Source organism: Diceros bicornis, chromosome 17 (assembly GCF_020826845.1).
Source record: "Diceros bicornis minor isolate mBicDic1 chromosome 17, mDicBic1.mat.cur, whole genome shotgun sequence".
Lineage (NCBI taxonomy): Eukaryota > Metazoa > Chordata > Mammalia > Perissodactyla > Rhinocerotidae > Diceros > Diceros bicornis.
The window spans coordinates 42099454-42106773 of record NC_080756.1 but is presented as its reverse complement, the minus strand read 5'-3'; the positions used below and the strand labels follow the sequence as shown (position 1 = coordinate 42106773).

Sequence of the window (7320 nt, the reverse complement as noted above, 5' to 3'; positions counted from 1 at the left end):
TTAAAGAGATGGGACTCAGAATCTGTGAAAATGTTCAGACAAAAGAAAAGTGTTCAAAACATGCTGGATTGCTACAAATATGCCAAATATTCACCATACCCCCAAAAGTGGTAATTAGACGTCATGGGGGGGGGTGTCACCAGCTTTGTATACCAATCATTTAATTAATGCTGTTTCATATTAGTTAAATATGTTAATAAAATACTGTAATATAAATATATGCTCTGTGTTTTAGGTTATATAAAGAGTGCTGGGAGAGGAAAGAGAATATGATCAACCATAGAAAAATGGTTGGACTATTCACTTGATCCTTAAATCCCAAATATATTAGAATGAAAGAACACTTTGGAGATCATTAAAAGGTGAGCATGAACACATTTTACAGTAGTAAACTTGCAACCCTTATTTAGATACACTTGACAGTTTTCTCCTTTGCTCTTCATTGAAACATGTACATATATAATTGCTACTATAGCAGTTATAACACTTTATTCCATATGTTTCCTCACATATCTCTCTCTAGTCTAGGGTCTAGTACCAGCACATGGTAAGAATTTAAAATGTTTGCTGAATAAAATAATGGTATCAAAGTGCAAAAAGGGGTGCTCATAACTTTTTTGAGACAGATATCATAATTATGAGCAATGTACTTCCCTAACATGTTTTTGCTGTTATAGTCAGTGAGAGAATGTAGATGGGACAGTGAATTGGCCATGGGTAGGAGCCACGCAAAGTGACGGCAAATACACTGTATAATAGGATTTAGGCAAAGGAGAGCTTGGCATATCTTGACTGGCCAAGAGAAAGACTCATTCCTTGGTTTTGTTTTGCTTTTGATTGGATGATTGGTGAAACGATTATTTATGTAAAGCTAGGGTAAAGATGACATGATCACCTCGATTAATCTTCTTCTAGACAATTTTATTTATGCCATTTCTAAGAATGTAGATGAACACTTTATACAGGACATTTTCAAATTTAAAGTAAAAGAGTTTTGATGTGATTTAGAGCATGTTACATGTTCCAATGTGTAGCACACAAACACACATGAACTACCTGTTATAATCCCTTTGGGAAATGATTGAAGTGTTTATTTGAGCTTAATATATTGGGTTATTAAAGATATTCTTTTTGAATAAAAGGAGGCATTCTGCTTCTAACTCAGCCTTTGTTATAACCAATGAAATAGTTGCTCTTGAATAGAGCATTATAGGATAGATTATTATGGTTTTATTAAAAACACTTGTTGCCTAAATGCATGTTACAAAGACCCATCTCTTGTCAGAGATTAATTACTCAGATCTCAAACAGAATTGTATTTAATTTAATGTAGTAGAATATGATTTATCACAGGATCAATGCCTAAAAGATCCCCAAAGAAAGCTACTGATTTTTAAGACCACAGTTGAAGTTACTGCTCAATATGTTTCATGAAGTCTTTTATGTAAGGATTCAAATGATGCTAAATTCCTGTTTGACTATAGTTCTGGAGGAAAAAGTATTGTAAATAATTTAATGTGTTTTCTGTTGCTAGAAAATGGAAACTTGCTACTCGATTTTACCTTAATTTCCAGAAAATTAAGAGCCAGATAAATTGTCCAAGTGCTAATCCCTGGTCAACTCAGGAGCCTGAAACCACTGCAGCCACCGATCCTCCCAAAGCATGAATCTCGTTTATTCCCAGGTGTCTCAACTCACTTTGTGTTTGGTTTAAATAACATCATTTTTTCTGGCATGAAACCAAATGTGTATCCACTGTAGAAAATTTGGAAAGTATAAAGTATAAGATGAAAAAAAAAATTTCTAATCCAATTCTTTTTATATGTGTGTTAGTGGCTATATATTTGCTAAATATGCTTATTTACAAATATTGCCTTAATTAGGATCATACCTATCATATTGTTTGTAAACCTTTTATATATGAAAATATACCAAAAGCATATATCAATACATCAAAATATAACTAAAGCATTTTTCCAACTCACAAACTATTCTTCTAAAACATGATTTTTTGGAGCCACATAGTATTTCATTGTAATGAAAGACAAAAATTAATTTTAATTTTATCAATTTAGTATAGGTATACGTTTGTTTCCATTATTTGTTGCAATTAACTTTGAGATAAATGACCTTATAAATAATTTGTGTTTATCCTAGAAATGGGATTATTGGGTGAATGGGTATTGATATTTGTGTATTTTAAAAAGTATATCAGTATCTATATCTTATCTATATCTATCTAAATGTTGAATCACTTTGCTTTCCCACCAGCTGCTTATATGAGTAGTCTGTTTTCTCACCCTCGCAATAATTAAATTCTCAACAGCACTAGCCTGGTGAATTACAGTATCTTGCTTAAATTTAAGATTCTTTGGCTACTGATTTATTGGCCATATATATTTTTATTTTTACCATTTTGATGAATTATCCTGTATCCTTTCACATTGTTTCAATCTGCAACCCTGACTTCTGGACTCAAGATTAGAATTGAGTTTCAATCTTGACTCTGCTACTAAACTTGATAAAACGTGGCCTTTTGACGCCTCTGTTTTTTCATCTAGATAATCTCAAATATATTTTGGTGTTGATATCAGTTTGATATATTCAAAAAGCAAATTTATGTTACTCCATTGTTTTCACTCCATACTGTCATCCCTTGGTCTAGAGGGAAATGTGTATTTTGGGCGCCTGTTCACTGTCATCTCTTGCTATGTGTGGCAGTGCCAGCTATTCGGCTGAGAGATGAATTCCGTCAACAGAGTATGTGGTAGTTCTAGCAGACACCAATATTGTGCTTCATTGGATTATGTCAACCAAGTATATGGTTTAGTGTTTGCTAGCATATTACTGACAAGCTCTACTGTGTTTTTGGTCTTACAGTAAACATTACTCAAGTGGAGAAACCCAGTAGCTATTTTCCAACTATGGAAAATTGAGTGAATGAGCTTAAGTGATTTGTAAAATGGTCTGCTTATCTCAGAGAATGTCTTGAAGAACAAATGGGAAAATATTTTATTATGGAGTGTAATAACAAATATAAATTGTGCCTGGTCTGAATTTTGTCACTGTAGTTGATCTGTGATGATTTTCAATGTTGAGTGAGTATGAAGAGTGGCATGTTTTACATGAACTAATTTCCTCCAAGTTGTCTATTGTCATTAACTTGGTGTAAACTCACCATTGGTTTCCTGCATTCTTGTGGATGTGGTTTTAGAGCTCTGTCATTAGTATGTTGGCAAGGTTGGTGGAGGCATGCAAACTGACCTGAAGACATTCTCAGAGAACCAGGAGTAGGATCTGAGCTTCAGGCAACTGCATTCTTACATCCTAGTACCAGTGATGAAAAAGGTGTGAAGATATGTCACCGATACGAACCGAAACCACACTTTGATCATGAAATAGCTTTAATTCAAAATACAGACTGTGAGTAATCTGTAGTGTGGCTTATTCACACTCATTCACATTCATACACAGAGGAAACAGCATAATTGATATCATCTTTCAACAAAAGAACAGTAAGTATATTATTTTTTTCATACAGATTTTGTTTATGTCTATGCCTAAATTCATTGAAAGTATACTAGTGATATATATATCTATACTTTCTATACCAGTGATAGAAAGTATACTATACTAGTGAAAGTATGTAGTGATTTAATATTTTAACGATTGGCTTTTCCAAACAACTTTGTAGCATGGCATCCTGAGAACATAAAAGACCCTTAATGCCAAGAATCAGTGAATTGTTATGAAATCTTTACAATATAATTATTATGTTATCTTTACAATATAGGTAAGGCAGAAAATTAACAGGAATGCCAACGACCCTTAAGAACTGTGCTAGTTCGTCTCTTAGCTTCTTGGTAATATTGAATCTCATCTATTTAGAATGATTGTTTTCTTCCAGTTAAATGCTTTTGGCATAGGAAGTTTCATGTACATTTTTGAATAAAAAGTATTCTAGTCACCTCATACATCTCCTTGGATGATTTCAGGATTGTACTAAACAGATATTCAACATTTCAGGCAATGGAATAAATTTTCCTGGGATCCTCTCAGGCTTACTGGACTAAGAAATTGATTGGAATTTTTTGTTTTTATGTGAAACATTCTCTGAGCAGCTCCATTGCTGTAGGGGGTTCCCTTAAAAGAGAATCTTTTCTGAAGGAGATTTTGGGGGAGGATTGAGAAGAATAAGAGTACATTTCATGGCCCAGATATTAACATCACAACACCTCATAAAGGAGAGCCAGTAAGTGCTTCAGTCTGACCTTCATCTGCCTGCTGACGTCAATGTGGAGGCGTGAAGTGATGGTTGTATCTGATATATGACTTTTCTACTTAACTGTGTTTTCTTTCTTCCTTAATTGAACTCTGTTAACAGAGGTACCCCTTGGTTTCCTGCTGTGAAGCTAAGGAGACTTTTGACAATTGACACTATTGCCTACGTGTAAACACTCCAAATATTCTAGCTTTCTTAGAAGCTTTTAAAGAAAGACATTATCTACTTACTCTTGGACCTGATAGGTTTATAGTTTTTTGACATGGTAAATATTGTAGGATATAATTAAAAGAAGTACTTATTTAATTCAGAGTATATTCATATATTCAGAGTATATTAATATATTTTGTGTATTTTGGACATTAGGACAAATGATTTTTCTATTTAGGCTCTGTACATCAAGTTATTAAAGAGCTCAGAGTTTTCATGAAGCAGGGTGTAGACTCAAGTTTTAGAAGTTATTTGTGGAGTAACAATTTTATTGTACATATCAAGTTAGAAAGACACTATTAGACAATTTAAGCCAGCAGATGGCACTCTTACCTTTATGCTTATTTAAAGAGACGTGGCGACTTTTCTCACAGCTAGATCTCAGAAACTGTTGAGGATTGCATTTCCCTATTTTTATTTGAACACAGTTTTATAACAAAGCAATAGTTATTTTTACCGTTATAGAGAAAAGTGGATGAATGGACAAAACCATTTCTATAGATAGTCTGTTCAATTATTTTTTAGCACGTGAAATAGTTAAGATCCATATGGAGGAAAAATGCACTTCCTGCAAATGCAAGTTCTATATTGTATCAGTGTCTTTTCTTCCTTTATTTATGACTCAGAATCTTAATCTGATAAAATCAGCTGGGTGGACAATAGACTGAGAACAATGTCCCTCTTTTCCTTTTGGGATTTCATAATATCTTGGAATCAAAGAATTTTAGTGCTGCAAGGAATCTTAGAGATCATGCAGCTAAATACACCAACTTTTAGGTGAGGAAACCATGGCCCACAGAGGTTAAGCAGTTCATCCAATCTGAAGGTAGAAACGTCTACTTTCAAGTAAAAGCAGAAAATGGGCCTCCTTCTCTTCCAAGCAGAGCTGGCACAATAACCTAACGCTCTATCATTGCCTATTCCTCTGCTATTCTCTGATGGTGTGGAAGGCATGGGAGCTTTGGCCACTCAACTTATTGATGGAGATTGATATGTTTGCCAAGCTTTGTCTGCTTTTGCTTTGCTTCATAAAATTTCTGCACAAAGCAGCTAAGATTCTAAAAATGCACCTCAGATATATCTAATTGTCCAAATCAGGCAAAAAAAGTATGATAGGAACAACCTTTTCTCATGGTAATTATTAATCTAAAGAGGGCTGCACACATCTTTAATCAAATTTAATTTAACCAAAGAGGAGCATCCCAAGACCTAGGGTAACCTATGTGTTGCAGGTATAAAATATCAAAGCCCTGAGCCAGCTAGCTCAGCTTAACTGCATGTTAGTCCATTTGCAGTGGAGATATTTGTGGAGCCAGGGAACGTTCATAGAAGGAATATGGATTAACAGAATAGGATTTCCAGTTAGCCTAAGGCAAGGGAGGATTGTAAAAAGCCCTTCCTGCCACAGTAAAGGAGCTCCAAGATTTTCAGTATGACACTGAGATGCAAAAAGCATCTCACTTTTTGTTGTTCTGAATCCAATTAAATATAGATGGCTCCATGCGCTGGGCTAGCAGGATAGTCAAACTCAAGTTGTTTTTTCAGGAGACCCTCCCCCTGTCCCCACCTTACTCAGAACAGCAAAAGACCCAAGGGGGCTGAAATGAACTAGAAAAATTAGACAAGAGGGCCTCTGTTCTCTGTCCTGGTTGATAGTTGTTTAAGATGTTGTTTAAGCTTGTGTAGCCCCTTTGAAGGTGGTCCTGCATTGCTCTTCACTTCCTCCATGGGACGTGGGCCCGGGCCTCTGAGTTGTGTAGTGTTCAGCATCCTGACAGTCCCCCAGAAGCCCTGCTGCTGCTTAGATGCTCTGAGGGACCAGTGTGCAGGTCTCGTCTATTCCCAGCCTCCCACCTCCACTTGGGGCCATCATCTGCAGCTTCTAGTCCCTGGAAATCCAGCTCTCTTCAGGGTCTTTTGGGGCAAAAACCTCCAAGCCTTCTACTTCTGAGCCCATATAGCTCAATCTGCCTTAAGGAGTGTGAAACCAAAACTGGCTTCTTTTCTCCCAGGGAATTGAGGATTACTAAGGCATGTCTGGGAGAGGAGAAAAAAAATTTTAATTCTTCTAGCCAATGAATTTTCAGCAAGAAGGATAAGACGAATTATAATTTCTCAATAATATGGCCTATTTCATAAGGCTATACTTTATTCTAGCCATAATGTTTAGGATGGGTGACAGTATCCGAGGAGGTGAAAGGAAAATTCAGATTCACAGAGGCTGCTGCTTCTAATTGTTTATGTTACCCAGATCCCTGAGCACTGCTGGGTGGAGAATAGGTTGAGTTTAAGTGCAACAGCTGTATTAAGATTGGAGCGTGTAGGGGAATAAAGACTGTTTTTCCCAGAGGAGTGGGCCTCTTCTACTCTGCCGCTGAAAAGAATTTTTGCTGCTTAATGTTCTATTGCCCAACTTAATTTCTTATCTTCTCAGAAACTCTTCGCTTCTTATAAAATGGAATTCACACTTACTGCCTACTTCTCAGGGATCCTTGAGAATTCCCTGGTTAACTTATGCTAAGTGCTTTATTCTATTCAATAATAATACTAGTAAGGGCTATTAAGGCATCATGTAGACAAATGAATCCCCTCCCTCTTTTTTTTAGTTGTTCTTGGTATGTCTTCTAGACTAGGACCTGAGATAAATGTAAACTACTAGAAAACTTTTCAGTGAGGCAGAGGGAAAAAATCATTTTAGGTATGCTCAGTACCTCCCCAGATGGTGGTATAACAGCTGAATTTTGGGCATGGGCTTCATCTTCTAAGTCAGTCCTGGTGGCTGCGTTTGGGGGTATTGGAGCAGGTTCATACCAGCTTGTGAGAACCCA

At 36.0% G+C, this 7320-nt stretch overlaps 1 long non-coding RNA gene across 2 annotated transcripts in view; it reads left to right on the top strand.

The window, feature by feature from the left end:
- The first annotated feature begins 204 nt into the window (after positions 1–204).
- The window catches only part of LOC131416266 (uncharacterized), a 110610-nt gene continuing 103494 nt past the window's right edge, over positions 205–7320 (top strand). The window contains exon 1 of one of the 2 annotated variants that reach the window (XR_009222569.1): positions 205–362. This is a non-coding gene — a long non-coding RNA (uncharacterized LOC131416266). Of the gene's footprint in view, positions 363–2237; positions 3516–7320 lie in introns of those variants that run through there. The other variant, XR_009222570.1, reaches the window with a different exon arrangement.